Here is a 17,206-nt window from a genome sequence, read left to right on the forward strand (position 1 = left end):
GGCTGGGTTTTGGGTCTTGACTCTGCTATTCCTATGAACAAGTAGTTTTGAATTCTCCAAGCCTGTATTTTCTCATCTATAAAAGAAGGAAAATAATATATCTGGCCATGCCGTGCCGTGATGATGGAATGAGATCATGTTCACAGCACTGAGCAAGGTGTCTGTAAAGCAAGTCTCAACAATACTCACTGTGCTTGAGGGTGGATGGGATTGAATTCAGAGAGGTGGTGGGGAAAGGAAGGAGCCAGCAACAAGACAGGGCAATTCAGCCCATCAGCTTAGGTTTGAGCTACTCAAAAGTTCATTTTGGGTAATTAAGGAAGTTTCTACTTAAGGGCTTCAGTGGGGAAATGTTTTATAAAATGAACATTTCTTTTTAAAAAGTGAAAATTCTGTCCCTGTTTTTCTGCTTTCAAGTCTAGATTTCATAGAATTATTCCAGCATGCATTAAGCACATTGTTTATCCAAGATGCTGTGCTCGGAGTTGTGGCGATCCAGAGAGACCAGGTCGCTTCCACCTTCAAGGAGTTTGCAAGTTCATGTGCACAGCCCTGTGGGAGAAGGCGATTTCAGGAAGCCTAGCCCAACCTCTCTCCCAAACGCCTCCAAGGCACTGCCACGGATGGGCTCCCCACCCCCAGATGCCATGGTGTTGGGCAGATCTGCTTCTTTTGCTAAGATCAAGGGCAAATGGGCCACTGCTTACTAAGGTGGGCAAAGTGGGAGCAGCTGGAAGTGAACACTAGCAATCTGGTGAGAAATTCCAAGACTCCAGGCCAAAACTTCCCCAACGAGCCCTCCTTTGCTGAATTTAAAATGAACAGCCCAGCTGCAAAGAGAGTATTTGTCGTCTGTTCACAGGGATATGGCCTGTGAAGGTCTGACCTTGGCTCTGACTTCCACCCCCTCTTGCCACAGACCAGAGCCACAAAAGCATTAACCCTCAGTCCACCGAACCATTGCTGTTCAGCAAAAGGCATCCAGCTCCTTGTGTGGGGTTAGGGGAAGTGGGTGCAGCACATCACAGCGGTCATTTATTAAGCTTCACTTACTATGTGAGGTGCCTCATTATGCTAAAAGATAGACTCCCCATTTTAAGGAGGAGGAAACTGAAACTTAGCAAGGTTTAATAACCTGTCCAATACTCATACAGCTAAAATGAAGCCAGTGAGAAATGCTTATCAGAGCTGGACATCAAAGGCTGTGTTTTTAACCACAGCTCCACCAGCACCCAAGCCAGTGCTGTGTTTTAAGAAGCCCTTAAGGGACTCTGAGAGTTTTCTTTATGAACCTTTATTCTACAGTTCTACATAGCAGAACGGTGGATTGTAGGGAAGAGGGTTGGAAACTCACAGCCATGAGGCTGCATCTGATCAAAAATACATTTTATTTAGCTAAAAGAATGTTTTGTGTGTGTGTGTGTGTGTTTTGTAGAGGTGGGGTCTTGCTATGCTGCCCAGGCTGGTCACGAACTACTGGCCTCCAGTCATCTTCCCACCTTGGCCTCCCGAAGTGCTGTGCCCAGCCCTAAAATAATGTTTTTAAATTAAAACATTTTAATTTAAGTTAAGTGTCTTTCTTAACATGTACCGCATAACCTGTTTGGCCTTTTCTATGTTGAATTACTTGCCTGGCCTGGAAAGCATCGGAATCTGTGACCCTGTAACAGCCCATCTCTCATCCTCACTGTGATGTCAGGGCTGGTGCCTTGGGACACTTGTGTGTTTTGAAGGTGCTTCATCTCCTTTCTCTTGGAAGGTACTTTGGGGCTGCCTCATCTGCACTGAGAAATCAGACCGAAGGCCCAGAAAAACTGATAGAACCCTTACCCTTCCCTCACTTCACCAACTTTGCCTTCCCCTTCCCACTCTGCCAAGGACTCCACAGTCCCAGACAGGGGAGCCTGTGTTCCCAGGGCCAGAAGTCCACTGTGTGTGGGCAGCTCAAAGGGGCCAGGCTGCCAGCATTGACCTCATGATCTTCAGTGGACCCAGAAGTCCACAAGGCCTGGCATTGACCGAGACCACTGGGCTCAAGGCTGGGCTACTGCCACCTGGTCCAGAGAGCCTACAAACACAGGGCAGCTCCCGTCCCAGGTCTGCTGCGCTTCAAGACAGCACCAACAGCAGCCAAGGTGAGGGCCCCAGGCCCAGGAGAGGGGGCTGGCTGGTCCCCTGAGTGTCGTAAGGGCTATGGGTACGCCCGTGTTCACACGTTCCCAAAACAAGTCCTGGACAGCCTGTCTCATGACACCAGGAAACAGTTGCTTGATGGGAAAACTGCTGTGTGTGTGCATGGGGGGGAGGGGGGGACACGCATGTGTGTGTGTGTGCTGGAGGGAAGAAGAAAGGAAGGGAAAAAAAAACAAGAGAGCACTGAGCAATTCCAAAGGCGTGTGGTTTTCTTCTTGTGGTTTGATGCAAGGGCTTGGTGGTTTAAGTAAAGCCCTGAGCCCAGATTGTGGGACAGTAAAAGACTAGGTGGAGCAGGGGCGAGTCCTGAGAACAAAGAGCCTATTGAGGGTGCCCTGCCCAGGGGGAAGAGGCAGGCAGCAGAGGGCGGGGCAGCCCCACTCACTGGTGGGAGCCCTCCTTGGGCACAGGCTTCTGATCTACCCAAAAGCTGTCACAAGTATGACTCACCTAGGAGCTCTTCTAGCAACTGTCAGGGGCAGCGCTGCACGAGGGGAGCCTCAGACAGAATGCAGTCCCCTATGTGAGCCATACTTGGGGTTCAGTAGATGAAGTCACCACAAAGAAAGACCAGAGATGATAGTTTGGATTTTCATGCTGGAACAGTTGCTAACACAGCACCAGGCCTCAGAGCTTGGACGGGGTCACCTGCAGCTCTGACTTTCTAAGATTCTAGAGCTCTTTATAGGGGTGTGGCTTTTCTTTCTACTTCTTAGTCTTAGCACCCTGAAGGAGCCTAAGGTATGGCATAATAATAGCTAAATGTATACAGCCCTGCTCACTTGCCGGACACTAAATGTTCTAAATGTTCTCTGCTAGCTCAGCTCATTTAATCCTCACCATTCTAAGAAGTCGGTCCTGTGGCGATTTCTGTTTTACAGATAAGGAAACTGAGGCACAGAGAAGCTGAGTGAGTTGCTGGTTTGTGAGTCCAGGGAGTGGGCTCTGCATCTATATTACTGATGATACACTGGCTCATTAGGGGAAAGGGAGAATGTCCAGGACAAGGGCAAATATCAGATCCCACGGCACAGGCCCCTGCAGCCCAGACCCTTCCTTCAGCCTCCTCCCCACAATAAACACAAACCAACGCAGAAGATGATGGTCACCCCCCAGGGAGGCTGATGCCATGGCTCCTGACCCAGAGGAAAGTGGAAGGAGTTGGGCCCACCTGGCCCCTGTGCTGTCTGAGAGGCAAGACGGGCACTGGTTAGCGGGGCGAGCTTGATGAGTCAGACGCCCACTGCGCTGAGTAGCCTTCGAATACACCTCTACTGTGAAGAATATGCCCAGGGATTGGGATTCTTTGGTAAATTGTAATTTCTGGGTGTTACACACCCTGTTAGCTTTGAGTACTGTTGCTGGAAACCTCCTTAAAATGACTGTGTAGGGATAATCCCAGCAGGGCAGCTCCCTGTCACCCCAAAACAGAGTCCTTGGGCTGAACACTGACACATATTTTGTGGGTTTCCTTTCGGCTGACCCCCAGGCTGTGGGAACTGAGTTGCAGGCAATCTCCACACCTCGCCCATCACCCCGGTGCCCCTCCAGTAGCGTCTCGCCTCCCCTCTTCTCAGATCACAGGGCATGCTAAAGCCGACAGTGAGTCGGGAGACCCTCTAAGATCCCACAAAGTAGCACAGTGGGTGGAAAGAGTACATTGGAATCCCAGAGACCAGACTTAGAGCCTGTTACTCACACTCTCTGATAAATAAAAATGCCTAGCTCATGGTTACTATGAGGATTCAAACAGGCTTAGCTCCTATGGCACTGAGCATGGTGCCTGGCACAGAGTAAGTGCTTAGTGGGTGTTAGCTGTTACTACCTGGACCAGCACCTGAGTCTACTGAGAGTGAAACTGACACTGGAGAAGTGATATTGAATAATAATCTGTACCAGGACCAAGCATGGTGGTGCAGGCCTGTAATTCCAGCTACTCAAAAGGCAGAGGCAGGAGGATCGCTTGAGCCCAGGAGTTCTAGACCAGGCTGGGCAACACAGCAAGACCATCGTCTCCAAAAAAAAAAAAAAAGGAAACAAAATGCTGGGTGTGGTGGCTCATGCCTGTAATCCCAACGACTTGGGAGGCTGAGGAGGGAAGGTTCATTGGAGTCCAGGAGTGAAGGCTGCAGTGAGTTATGATCGTGCCTCGGCACTCCAGCCTGAGTGACAGAGCAAGACTCTATCTCAATAATGACAAAATAATAATATGTACCTGGCATTTTTGATTAGCATTCTCCATATATTTCCTTATTTGTTCCATTAAATAAAATGAAGAGTCACTTGAGAGCCAGAGAGGTTAAGGAACTGCTGTTGCTTTCCTGGCCTGAAGATCTCCACAAAACCCAGTCCAGAGCTGCAAGCCAGGAACCATCTCATGAGAAAAGTCCATGCCCGTCAACTTCACTTGAGAATGCGCTATATCTGGAAGCCGTTAGCTTTATCCCTAGTGAGTAACAATTTAATCTGGCCGAGGCAAATAATAAATTAGACTATTTATTTATTTATTTGATTTATTTATTGATTTATTTATTTTGAGATGGAGTCTCCCTCTGTCACCCAGGCTGGAGTGCAGTGGCGCGATCTCAGCTCACTGCAACCTCCATCTCCTGGGTTCAAGTGATTCTCCTGCCTCAGCCTCCTGAGTAGCTGAGATTACAGGTGCCCACCACCATGCCCAGCTAATTTTTGTATTTTTAGTAGAGATGGGGTTTCACCATGTTGGCCAGGCTGGTCTCAAACTCCTGACCTCAAGTGATCCACCTGCCTCAGCCTCCCAAAGTGCTGGGATTACAGGCACGAGCTACCGTACCTGGCTAAAATTAGACTTTTTAGAACAGGATACAACATTGGGTTGTGTGAAACTTCAAATCTATTGTGTTGAAACTAAACTCCTCTTATTGCCAAATTAGAACATTATTGTTCACATTGGCAAAGAAATCCACACTTTTACAAAAGGGTTTTCTACCAGGCTTCTTGAAACATGGAGCTCTTCCATACTTTTCAGGACCAGAGCTATTACATAAAACTGGGCACACATGGATGCTTGCATGGACAATGTTAGCACACTTAAGTTCCAATTTATAATGTGTAAAGCCCCAAATTGGAGCTGGCTAGATAGTCTGTGAGGCAAGACTTAATGAGTAACATGAACCTGCTTTGTCCATGTTATCCTGTGTCTGACACAGCATCATGTGTCTGACACAGACTTTGGCTTTTTGGGGTCACCATCCCTGGCTTCCTTCCCACATTTCTGCCTGAACCATGCTGCTGCCACTGCTTGTAACAACTTCCCCATGCTGGCAAGAATCTAGATTAGGCACAAGCCTACATGACCAACACACACCATTTGCCACACCAAGTTGTCCTCTGTTCCTAGACTTGGCTAAATTGCTACACCTAGATCATGGCCTCTAGCTTTCTGAGCACCTGCTATGGAGCAAAATAATGTAAGATAAGAGTGTTAGCACCCGCTAGGAAATGGAAGACAAAATAGAGCTACAAAATAAATGTCTCTTCATTTCTCCCTTCTGTGGATAACTCTGAGGACTGGCTTCTCCTTGAAATTCTAGAGAAAATCCACCATGCAGCATGAACACACATGCCAATTGAATCACATGCCTCCTCATGGTTAATCATGAAGCAGTGGCCAGCACAGTAACACATTGCATTGTTTTACATGTATCTTTGCCTCACTTCCTTTTTTTTTCCACCCTTATCTCCCTGTTCTTATGCCTTGCAAATACAGTGCCAGCACTTTAATCCTTGCTTAAAGCTCTGCATCCAAGAGTGATTCTAGAAAACAATTATCAGGATGGAATTATGAGTTGAATCTCCCATTTGTCTTAAAGTAATCGGTATTCCATTGCTGGTAGTACATGGCCAGTAACAACTCCTTGGCATTTGGTAGACTTGTGATTTTTTCAATTTTCACTGTAGTTAATTGGGATAAAGTGCAGGTCAGGCATAAGACAAGGCATTGGAAGATTAAGTGGCCACAGACTTCAACCAGTATAGAAGCTGATATGGTTTGGGTGTGTCCCCACCCAAATCTCATCTTGAATTCCCACATGTTGTAGGAGGGGCCTGGTGGGAGGAATTGTTTCATGGGGGCAGGTCTCCCATGCTGTTCTCATGATAGTGAACAACTCTCACAAGATCTGATGGTTTTAAAAAGTGGAGTTTTTCTGCGCAAGCCCTCTTCACTTGTCTGCCACCATGTGAGATATGCCTTTCACCTTCTGCCATGATTGTGAGGCTTCACCAGGCACCTGGAACTGTAAGTTGATTAAACCTCTTTTTTTTGTAAGCTGCCCAATCTCGGGTATGTCTTTATCAGCAGTATGAAAATGGACTAATACAGAAGCAATGTCACCTATGAGGCTTTTGGACTAGGATGGCTACTTATGGCAGCACTAAAGACATTTAAATAAATAATAGGGTCAGAGAAGTTGATTTATGGCTCTAAAAGCCAGGTGACTTCTATGGCAATATTAAAGGAGGTCTTTGTTTCCTGCAACATCAGGGAAAACTGTGTGAAAATCAGGTTCAGAATCTGATTCTAAGGGTTTTGGAGCTGCCATGAAGATGAAATGCACAACCTTGGCAAGTATTCTATGTCAAGTTAGGGTCCTGATAGGGAAAATGTAGAAATCTCAGACTTGGGATGGAGATAATTAGGTGGAAGAACCTGAGCATCTAGAAACTCCAAATTCCTGTAAGCCCTCCTTCCCCAAAGATGTGACACCTTCACCTTTGCCAGAGAAGACTAGACTCTACTTGCTGGATGTAGAGTATAATAATCTCACCTGAAACCGTGGCTTCCCAAGGTGATGCCCGTCCTCCTCAAGAAAAGCTAACCTTCACCACCTCTCATTCTCTCCAGACTGAGAGCCAGAGGCAGGTTTCAGCAAGCTCAAATGCAGATGCAAAATCCTGTTTCAGGGTGAAATTGTCTAGATAAGAAAAGAGTTACAAACCCTAGCAAGAAGTGCTGAACATAAAGTGAATATTGAGGGTAGTAGCCCAAAGAGGGGGACGAATACAGAGCTGGATAGTCGGGTATTTGTTGACATGGGATATCTCACTTATGACCCATAATTTAGTTTTGTATCAAGAACACATGGATAGTTTGCCAGGATGGATATTTGAGGCCTTGACTCTACAAGGAACTACAGAAAAAAAAGTGGAGACCACAGAAGAAGTGGTCTTGGCATAGTGTTGAAGAAGAGAATAGAAGGCTCAGGGATAGTGTTGAAGAAGAGAATAGTGTTGAAGAAGAGAATAGAAGGCTCAGGGAAGTGGGAATATTATACAGGGACTTCTTATGTTTAGACCAAGAACCTGCCACCCAGAGGACATACTTTTCCCTCAGACAGTAGAAAGCGCATTGGTGAGCAAGATACCAGCATCTTGGAGAAGCTCAGTGGTGGCTTTCAAAGGCACACACTGCAAACATAATTACTTGATAGGCAGCAAGCCAGAGTGGTAGGTTCAGTCAGAGTGCTTTGGTTCACAGGGCTATGACAGTAATTAATAGATTACAGAGTCCAAGGAGTGAGTTGTGTAGACAACCAATTAGGGTGCTATTGGGTTTATACAAACAAGAAAATATCTAGATCTGGCAAATGGAAGACTGACGTTAACCACTGCAAAGGAAAATTGTGGCCTAGGCCTCAAAGTCAGTTCACAGACCCAGAGCCCATTATGAATGGAATTCTAGAACCCTAAGTGCTAACAAAAGTCATTCTCACAGAAGAGCCAGTGCATCTGCAAACCCACCCTGTGGTTATTTCCCCAGTGCCCAAATATATAGTTAGGATAGATATAATTAGCATATACTTACCAGCCGGTAGATCCATTACAGTAGTGGCCTGATTTGTGGAGTGAGAACCATTATGAGAAGAAATGGAAGCCCTTGAAAGGCAAAATGGAAGCTCTTGACATTTTCCTATCCCCAATACTAGCTTCCAAGAAAAATTAGAAGCAACGCCACATTTCTGGAGGAATTTTGGAGGAATTTTAGAGATTAGCATTACCATTCAAGATTTGAGAGATGAAGGTATTGGTCCTTATTGTATTCCCAATCAGCTCAGCTCTGGCAGTGGACACTGCAAGCTTAATACTCCATTTCAGCTGCTAGTCAAAGTATAAATTTTTTATTTCTTTTTTTTTTTTAGAGATAGGGTCTAACTGTTACCTGGGCTGAACACTTGGACTCCTAGGCTCAAGTGATTCTCTCACTTTCCAAGTAGCTGGGACTACAGGCACGTGCCACTGGATATGGAGCTTTACCGGGGCAGATCAACACAGCCTCAGGCAATCCATCAGTAGAGTGGGACCAAAGAAGTTTACCTTTACTTAGCATATCTATATAGCAAACCTGCACATGTATCCTTGAACCCAAAATAAAAATTAAAAAATAAAATAAAATAAATGTAAAAGAGAGATCACATTCTTTTATTTGAGAAATACTAATCCATAATACTATCTTATATATTATCTGAACAATAAAACTATCATATAAATGTTTTTTTAAAGAGAGAAATCATGCTGCAGTTTCTTTAGATTTTGAAGACAACATAGTATAAACTTCTCTCCCAGTTCCCTGACACCTCAGAAAGCCACCAGTGTTGAGTGTGGGCAGCAAATCCAAGCTGTGGTTCCAGGTATTCTGTTTCTTGGGCCATGTGACCAACAGATCCAGTGGTGCTAGGGACATCTGCAATGGATAAGGATGTGGCAGCCTTAAATAGAAGAGTCACAGCACAGAGCCCTCAGATTCTGGAATAAGGCCATGCACTACTGGAGAGAACTATCTTGTTTGGAAAGTAGCTCCTGGCATACTACTGGACCCCAGTGGAGACAGAGCAGCTGACCATGGGGCACCCTGTTACTATGCAGTCTGGTTTCCATTATGAGTTGGTGTTATCTAACCTATAGAGTCCTACTTTTGGACACATGTAACAGCAATTTATCATGCAACGGAAGTGATACATTTGGATCTAACCCATAGCAGGTCCAGAAAGATTAAGTAAATTATATAAACAGATGGTCCAGACTCCCATTTCACCCCTCTCTGCTGCACTGCTGACTCCCAATCTATCCACACTCATAGCCTCCTGGGAGTACCCGACATCTCACTGAACTCAGTGTTGATTTAATGGGATTGTTGCTGCATTGTTGCCCCAATCAAAAGTGACCCTGGAGGATGATGGTAAGAGGTGGTTCTTCCAATGGGACAAACTGGAACCAGTATACTTGATCATATGCTGTATGTGGAGGAAGGATGTGGCCTGAGGCATAGATGTGTACTCCTTCATGGTAGGATTAGATGGCTTGGCCAGCTGGCTAATGGCCTGGAAGGAACAGACTGGAAGATGAGAGTTGAGGAAATCTGGGAAAGCAGAATGCAGATAGACCTATGGAAGTGGGCACCAAGTGCATGGATAGATCTTTGGGTCACACATTAATGATGACCGAAGACCATATACACATTTGAGGTTCTCAGTCACCATCTAGACAGGGTGGTCCACCCTGTGTGTTTGTCATCCAATCTCTCCCCTCAGATATCTCAGTATTTGTTCAATGTGTCTTTGAAGAGAGTGGTCAAGGTAACAAGGACACAGGTTACATAAAAGTCCTAAAACAGGGACTCTGATTTATTTACTGTGATTGCTGAGTACCCAACCTACTAGCAACAAAGACCATTGCTGAGTCCTTGAAATGGCATCCTTCATCATGTACACCAGCTAGCAAACTGGTGACAAGTCAATGACATTGGAATGCTTCTGTGTTAGAGCAGGCAGCAATGCATCTTTCCTGGAATTGACACCAGCTCCAGAGGGAGATTTTCTTTAGTGTGAGGCATTACACACACACACACACACACACACACACACACACCAGCACGTGGCATAATGCCCAGGATATTGTAACAATTTGTTGGAGAATAAATGAGTGAATAAATGAATGAATACTAGAAATAAGAGTGTGAGCCAAAGAGTGAAGGGCTTACGTAAATTCGGGGAGATGAGTGGCGCTTCTCTAGTCTCTTTTTCCTTATTCCTCAACCCAGGACGTAGAACAAGTTCTTTACTGGGCCATGACAATCCCTGTTCATGTATATCCCCATCTGCAATCTCTCTCTGACAGCTCCTTCCCTCCAGGCTTAAACTACCACATCTCTCTTGTTGGTAAAGTACTCTGACAGATACTATTTTATTTTATCTTTACCACAGTCTCATGAGATAGGGATGTGGAGAGGGATAGGTTCATCAATATCCATTTTCTCTTCTTCTTCCTGGACACAGGGCTCAACGTTATTTCCCAATCTATTTGCCGTTAGGTTAGGACCGGATTACCTAGTTCAGACAAATGGAAAGTGATGTGTGCCACTTCTAGGCCTGGCACATACAAATCTCTCATATGACTCTCCTTTCTGATCCATGGAGACCCTGAAGGCTACATTCTGAAGATGGCAGCTCCAAAAGATGGAAGGAAACTGGGTGCCTGAATGACTGCCTGGAGCAGAGGCCCCTGTCTGACTTGCATTGGACTTATGCATAAACAAGAAAGGTTTTTATCTTATTCAACCCCTGAGAGTTTGAGATTGTGACAACAGTTAGCCAAGCCTGAATAAGCAGAAAGACAGGTGTGAATTTTATTACAAAGAATGTACATAAGCTGAAACATCAAAAAGTGGAAAAAGTGTAAGTAATGAAAAATCACCTGGTTTGTGGCCAAACACACCTAGAAATGGTTTCATGGTTCCATCACTTGCTGGCTGTGTGTCTTTAAGCACATCATTTAATATTTCTAAGCATCAGTTTTTGTATTTGTTAAATAAAGGGGAAAATGTCTGTCTCGCAGTTTTATCATAAGAATGGGTGATAATATTTATAAGGTGCCAGGCTGGCACACAGTAGGTGGCATACAGTAGGTTCTCAATGAACATCCACTCTCAATGAACATCCACTCTCATGTGAAAAGATTCACATGGTTAATCATATCAGAGCTGGGGTCAGAGTCCCATTTTCTGAAGGCCAACCCAGAACAGCCTCTACTGTACACCCTGTTTTTCCCCAGCCCTGCTTTATAATTGAAACTCTTAATTATAAAGGAGTCCTCCTTAGCATTCATGTTTGTGAGAACAAGGCTGGAAACTTCTTGTGAACACTCTGCCTGCACATCTATGAAAGGCTGGGGTTAGGTCCCCAGGGCACAACTGCACCGGTGTGGCATGAGTCTAGTTATAAGAGAATTCTACTAAATTTGGAATAAAGGCAATGAAGAAGTCACAAACAATGACCAAAGCTACAGTATTTCCCTCTGCAGTTTTTAGATTCAAACTTTGCCTGTTTCTAAGACTATGTGAACCAGCTATGAACAGAAAAATAAATAAATAAATAAATAAATAAATAAATAAATAAATAAATGCATTTCAAGAGTAAGTTTTTGCAGTCTCTATTCAACATCCTTTACTCCTGCATGAGTCTCACTGTGCCCTCTGGTGGTGGCTGTGAATTTAATTGGGTTTGTTTATTCCTAGACTCTAAAGGAGTGTTGGAAATTCTCATGCTGGAGCATTGGAACTTCATCCTTGCAAAAGATTCTGGTAATCACATTTACATACACCAACTGTCCAGGGAAGATAAGGGTGACGGACCTTAGAGTGCTCTGCCTGGAGGTCACTGGAGAATGATGAGAGCCTCAGAAAGATGTTGGCAGGAATGGAGAGGAGCAAGCATTTGAAGAGAGGATTTGGAAGTAGGCATGTATTAGGGGAAGGAGGCAAAACAATGAAAGAATAGGCTAGGAAATCTCTCCCAGACCACTGGCCACATCCAGGCTCTTGAAGGCTACTCTTCTCCCAAAAGGTACAAGAAGTACAAAACTCCATGGGGCAATTTAAAGACAGCACCATTCATTTCTACGACGCTGCAATTCCTCGCTCATCTGCCTCCATCCCTGCACCTGCCAGAGATGCTGGCCAACAACTCCCAGGCAAAGGAAATGGTGCAGGTCATGATACCTGAAATCTCACAGCCACTGTTAGCATGTCTCAGTTGCTCTCTGTAGAGATCCACTCCTTGAGAGAAGACTCTTTTGGGCTCCAAAGCAGAGTGCAAGCAGTCCTAGGAAAAAGTAACACCTTTTTGTTTTTGTTTTTGTTTTTTAAGAATTTTGGAAAAACTGGAATAAGCAAAGATAAGTGGCTTTTTATGCTGCAGGACATCTTTGAGCCTTAAGTACACTAATATGCTATGAGAGTTAGCTATGGAGAATTATAGAACAGCTTTTCCAGAATTTATGTGGGAATCATACTACTTACAAGATGCTGTCCAGAACTCACTTGAGAAATTCTTTTTTTTGAGATGGAGTCTCGCTCTGTCACCCAGGCTGGAGTGCAGTGGCGCCATCTCAGCTCACTGCAAGCTCCGCCTCCCGGGTTCACGCCATTCTCCTGCCTCAGCCTTCCGAGTAGCTGGGACTATAGGCTCCCGCCACCATGCCCGGCTAATTTTTTTGTATTTTTAGTAGAGATGGGGTTTCACCATGCTAGCCAGGATGGTCTTGATCTCCTGAGCTCATGATCTGCCCGCCTCGGCCTCCCAAAGTGCTGGGATTACAGACATGAGCCGCCGCGCCCGGCCGAGAAATACTTTCTAGAACAATGGTAAACTCATTCTTTTTAAGGTCCTGACTGCCAGAGGCGGGCCCTTGTGATAGAGAGTACTAGTCTAGGTTTCAAGATACCAGAGTTCCCCATTGGATCTTCCACTCCATGAGTGCTTTTAGCTCTTTCTTTTCATTTCTTTGGGTTCCATTTCCTTTCCTGCAAATCGAGGAGTTTGGAGAGATCTGCAATTTTCTCTGAGACAGAGAAACTCGGGGCTCCATGGAAGTACTCCATTGGTTCCACGACAGTCATGCAACATCCACAAATTACAAAAATGGGAACTTCTAATCCATTCATTTCTTTTTACCTGTTTTACATTGAGGATTTACCAAAGATTTCATCTGAATAAAAGAGATTATTTGAACTGGGCATGGTGGCTCATGCCTGTAATCCCAAAATTTTGGGAGGCCAAAGCAGGATAATCACTTGAGGCCAGGAGTTCAAGACCAGACTAAGCAACATAGCAAGACCCTGCCTCTCCAAAAAATAAAGAAAATTAGCCAGGCATGGTGGTGTGCATCTGTAGTCTCAGCTGTCTCAGCTATCTCAGCTGTCTCAGCTATCCCAGCTACTCAGGAGACTGAGGTGGAAGGATTGCTTGAGACCAGGAGTTCAAAGCTGCAGTGAGCTGTGATCGCATCACTGCACTACAGCCTGGGAGAGAGACTGAGACCCTGTCTCTAAAAACAGTGTATTTGTGAAAACTGGTTGAACACCTCTAGGATATTTAGTCTCTAAGGGCAATTCCAGGTATATATAGTCATACAAGTGTATGAACTAGGAGTCAGATAAAGCAGTCTGGAATGACAAATTTTCCCAGGGTGGGCGGTTGCTGCCGTTGCTGGCTGTGTTGCGTGACCAGGTCACAAGACCTCAGGGGAATTTTTGGACCACCCAGGTCACTCAGCTATTGGGCATAACAAAAAAAGAATGCTGTGACTACACTGGAAATGGTTACAGGACACATTTTGGCAGCATAAGAGGGGAGAAAGCATCAACTGAGAGCTGCTTGTGGAAAGCAGAAAGTCCATCAGGAAGACCCAGTCAGAACTCCTAGGGAGGGAACGCAGCCATTTTGTGTTGGTGATTTGTAGGTACTAACAAATAAATAAAGAGACCTGGCTTTGCCAACTCTTATGAGTTAAACTCTGTCCTGCTCAAATTCATATGTTAAATTCTGAACTCCCACTACCTCAGAATGTGACTTATTTGGAGACATGATTTTTACAAAAGGAATCAAGTTAAAATAAAGTCATTAGGATGGGCCCTAATCCAATAGGACTGGTGTCCCTATAAAAAGGGGAAATCTGGGCCAGGTACGGGGGCTCAAGCGTGTCATCCCAGCACTTTGGGAGGCCAGGGCAGGCAGATCACTTGAGGTCAGGAGTTCAAGTCCAGCCTGGCCAACATGGTGAAACCCCCTCTCTACCAAAATATACAAAAATTAGGTGAGGGTGGTGGTGTGTGTCTCTAATCCCAGCTACACGCGAGGCTGAGGCAGGAGAATCGCTTGAACCTGGGAGGCAGAGGTTGTAGTGAGCTGAGATCATGCCATTGCTCTGCAGCCTGGGCGACAGAGCAAGACTCCATATAAAAAAAAAGAAGATTTAAAAAAAAAAGTGTGTGTGTGGGAGTATCTGGAAAAAACGTGCAGAAAGGAAAATGATGTGAAGAGACCCAGAGAAGATGGCCCCTGACAAACCAAAGGGAGAGGCCTGGAAAACAGCCTTACCTCACAGCCCTCAGGAGGAACCCAAATCCAGCCGACACAGTGATTTCAGACTTCTAGCTCCAGAGCTGTGAGATAATACATTACTGTGTTGATGCCACCCAGTTTGTGGTGCTTTGTTACAACAGCCCCAGCCACTGCTATCCCAGCCCTGAGAATAGCATGAAGGGGAGCCACTCTAGGTTGCAGAAGGGGAGAAAATCTAACCCAGGAGGTCTGTGGCTGAAGCTGCCTCTCCCTGGGCTACTGCAGCAAGCTTCTTCCTGTCCCATCTGCTGCTCAGCGCTCCTGCCCAGTCCACAGTGTTATCAAACAATCTTTGTCAAGTAGCCCCCTTTCCTGCCACTTGGTTTCCCATGTACCTATAGGAATGCATTGCCACTTTTTCGGATGCTCCATGGGTAGGGCGCAGTGTTGTACCAGGCAGCTGCCATCTCCACAGCTAGCTCCTTGAAAAAAACTGCAAAATGGAGACACTTAAGTCTAGGCTGCTCTACTTTCTTCCACCCTCTCAATTATTAGTGCCCAGGCCCCACCTGAAATCAATTAAATTACAATCTCTTAGGACAGGCCTGAGGACCAGTGTATTTTAGAAACCATCACTCCCCTCCAAAGAATTCTAAGATGTAGTCAGGATTAGGAAACATTTCTAGATACTCCTGCTCCTCAAGTCAGCCCTCTCCAGCTTTGAACCACTCTTCAAAAATATTTCTTCTTCATCGGCATCCAAACTCTCATTCCCTCAGTGATGTTACATTCAGCTATAAGGAAGGCAGTTTGATTAATATATGCTGATCCTTCAAAGATGTATTGTCCCTGCCGGGCATGGTGGCTCACGCCTCTAATCCCAGCACTTTGGGAGGCCAAGGTGGGCAGATTTGAGGTCAGGAGTTCGAGACCAGCCCAGCCAACATGATGAAAGCCTGTCTCTACCAAAAAAATATAAAAATTAGCTGGGTGTGGTGGTGGGCACCTGTAATCCCAGCTACATGGGAGGCTGAGGCAGGAGAATTGCCTGAACCCGGGAGGCAGAGGTTGCAGTGAGCTGAGATGGCACCACTGCACTCCAGCCTGGGTGACAGAGTGAAACCCTGTGTTAAAAAAGAAAGAAAGAAAGAGAAAGAAGAAAGAAAGAAAGAGATAAGAAAACAAAAGAAAAGAAAAGAAAAGGAAAGGAAAGGAAAGAAAGGAAGGAAAGAAAGAGATGTATTATTCCAATCAATATTCCTGGGGGAGAGTTACCACTACAAAAAGATAATACTTAGGCAAATTAACCCTAAATTGGAAGTATCAGAACATATTTTGATCCAAGAACCCCAGACGTGCTATGTTAAATACTCCTTCTTTCCTGCTGTGTCTCATTTGTATGCTGGACCAGATAGAGAACAGGAATGTGTAACACTATTTTCATTCCATTTCAACAACAAAAAATATCAAGGATTTCCTACAGCTCTGACACTAAATAATTACAAAAGACACAACCATGTACACAGATATCATCTCTACCTCCAAGGAAAACACAATCTAGAAAATAGATATCATGGGTCTAAAAGGAAACCAAAACTGAAATGAACCAATCTTTAAAAATAAAGCAACATAAGAGCCTTGTCTACCAAAATCTGTGGACTTCAGCCAAAATGGAATTTAGAGATAAATTCATAGCCTTAAAAATCTATATATTAGGGCCTTAGAAAGAAAATCAACTAAGAATCCAACTCAAGGGCAATGTGGTCATGGTGGCAGTAGGTTTCCCAATCTCCCTATAACCTCTCCTGACAACCATTTATAGCAGATAGGATGCAGCCCCCCCCAAACACCCCCCCTCAGCCAACAACAACAAAAATCCTACCCTAACCTCTAACCTCTTCAACCAAATTAGGTGACAGGAGACCTATCAAACCTGAGGACATGGACAAATACTCCAAACCAACAACAACAGGACTTGGTCACAAAAATAAAAAAGTCACCCACAAATTCTCACCCCCAAAAGGTGAAGACAACACCCTGATCAGAGCTGAGCACATCCTGAGCAGGGAAGAGGAGTCCCAGGGGCTCACAGTGAAGATAACTGGGCCTGGCTCTGGGTGGAGCAGAGAGGGTGGAACAGTTTAAATTCCTGAGAGTCTCAGAAATATCCGGCAAACAATTCATTCCAGAAGGAAAGAGCTGCAGTCTGAGGGAAAATTACTGGAAACAGACACCACATTGAGCGGGGCTCAATTTGAGTAAGTGAAAGAGAAAGCATAGATCATAGGGGAGGAGGGTCCTGGGGAAGAAGGTCTCTGTAAATACTGTAGCATCAAAATTTACCATGTGAAGCAGCATGGCGCGGAAGGCCAAACCTAGGGTGCCCAAGGGCCGGGGCTGGGGCTGGAGGCAGGAAATCCTGAACCCGGCTCATGTCAAAGAGACAAAGAAATGGCTACAGAGACAGGCCTAATTTTGAGTCATTCATTGTGTCAACAGAGGAGGTGGCCTCAAGTCATGAGCTAAGGATGCTGCCCTGGCCCATCCCTCCCCAAACTCTACCATTCCCCAGAGAATCTTCCCAGTTCCAGATATAACTCTCCTTGCCCCATTGTGTAGCTGCAAACCAGTTTCCC

The 17,206-nt window shown here is 45.2% G+C and overlaps 1 long non-coding RNA gene across 2 annotated transcripts; it reads right to left on the bottom strand.

Annotated features, from left to right (window-relative positions):
- Positions 1–8,795: 8,795 nt before the first annotated feature.
- On the bottom strand, positions 8,796–16,997 carry LOC134760300 (uncharacterized). Of its 2 annotated transcripts, none has more exons than XR_010137585.1 (3): positions 16,914–16,997; positions 12,227–12,329; positions 8,796–8,914 (listed from the first exon to the last, which is right to left on the bottom strand). It is a non-coding gene; the product is annotated as an uncharacterized LOC134760300 (long non-coding RNA). The 2 variants fall into 2 exon arrangements; XR_010137584.1 differs by lacking the exon at positions 16,914–16,997 and adding an exon at positions 14,607–14,654.
- Between the last annotated feature and the right edge of the window lie 209 nt (positions 16,998–17,206).

The sequence above is a fragment of the Pongo abelii genome, chromosome 17 (assembly GCF_028885655.2).
Source record: "Pongo abelii isolate AG06213 chromosome 17, NHGRI_mPonAbe1-v2.0_pri, whole genome shotgun sequence".
In the NCBI taxonomy this organism is placed as follows: Eukaryota; Metazoa; Chordata; class Mammalia; order Primates; family Hominidae; genus Pongo; species Pongo abelii.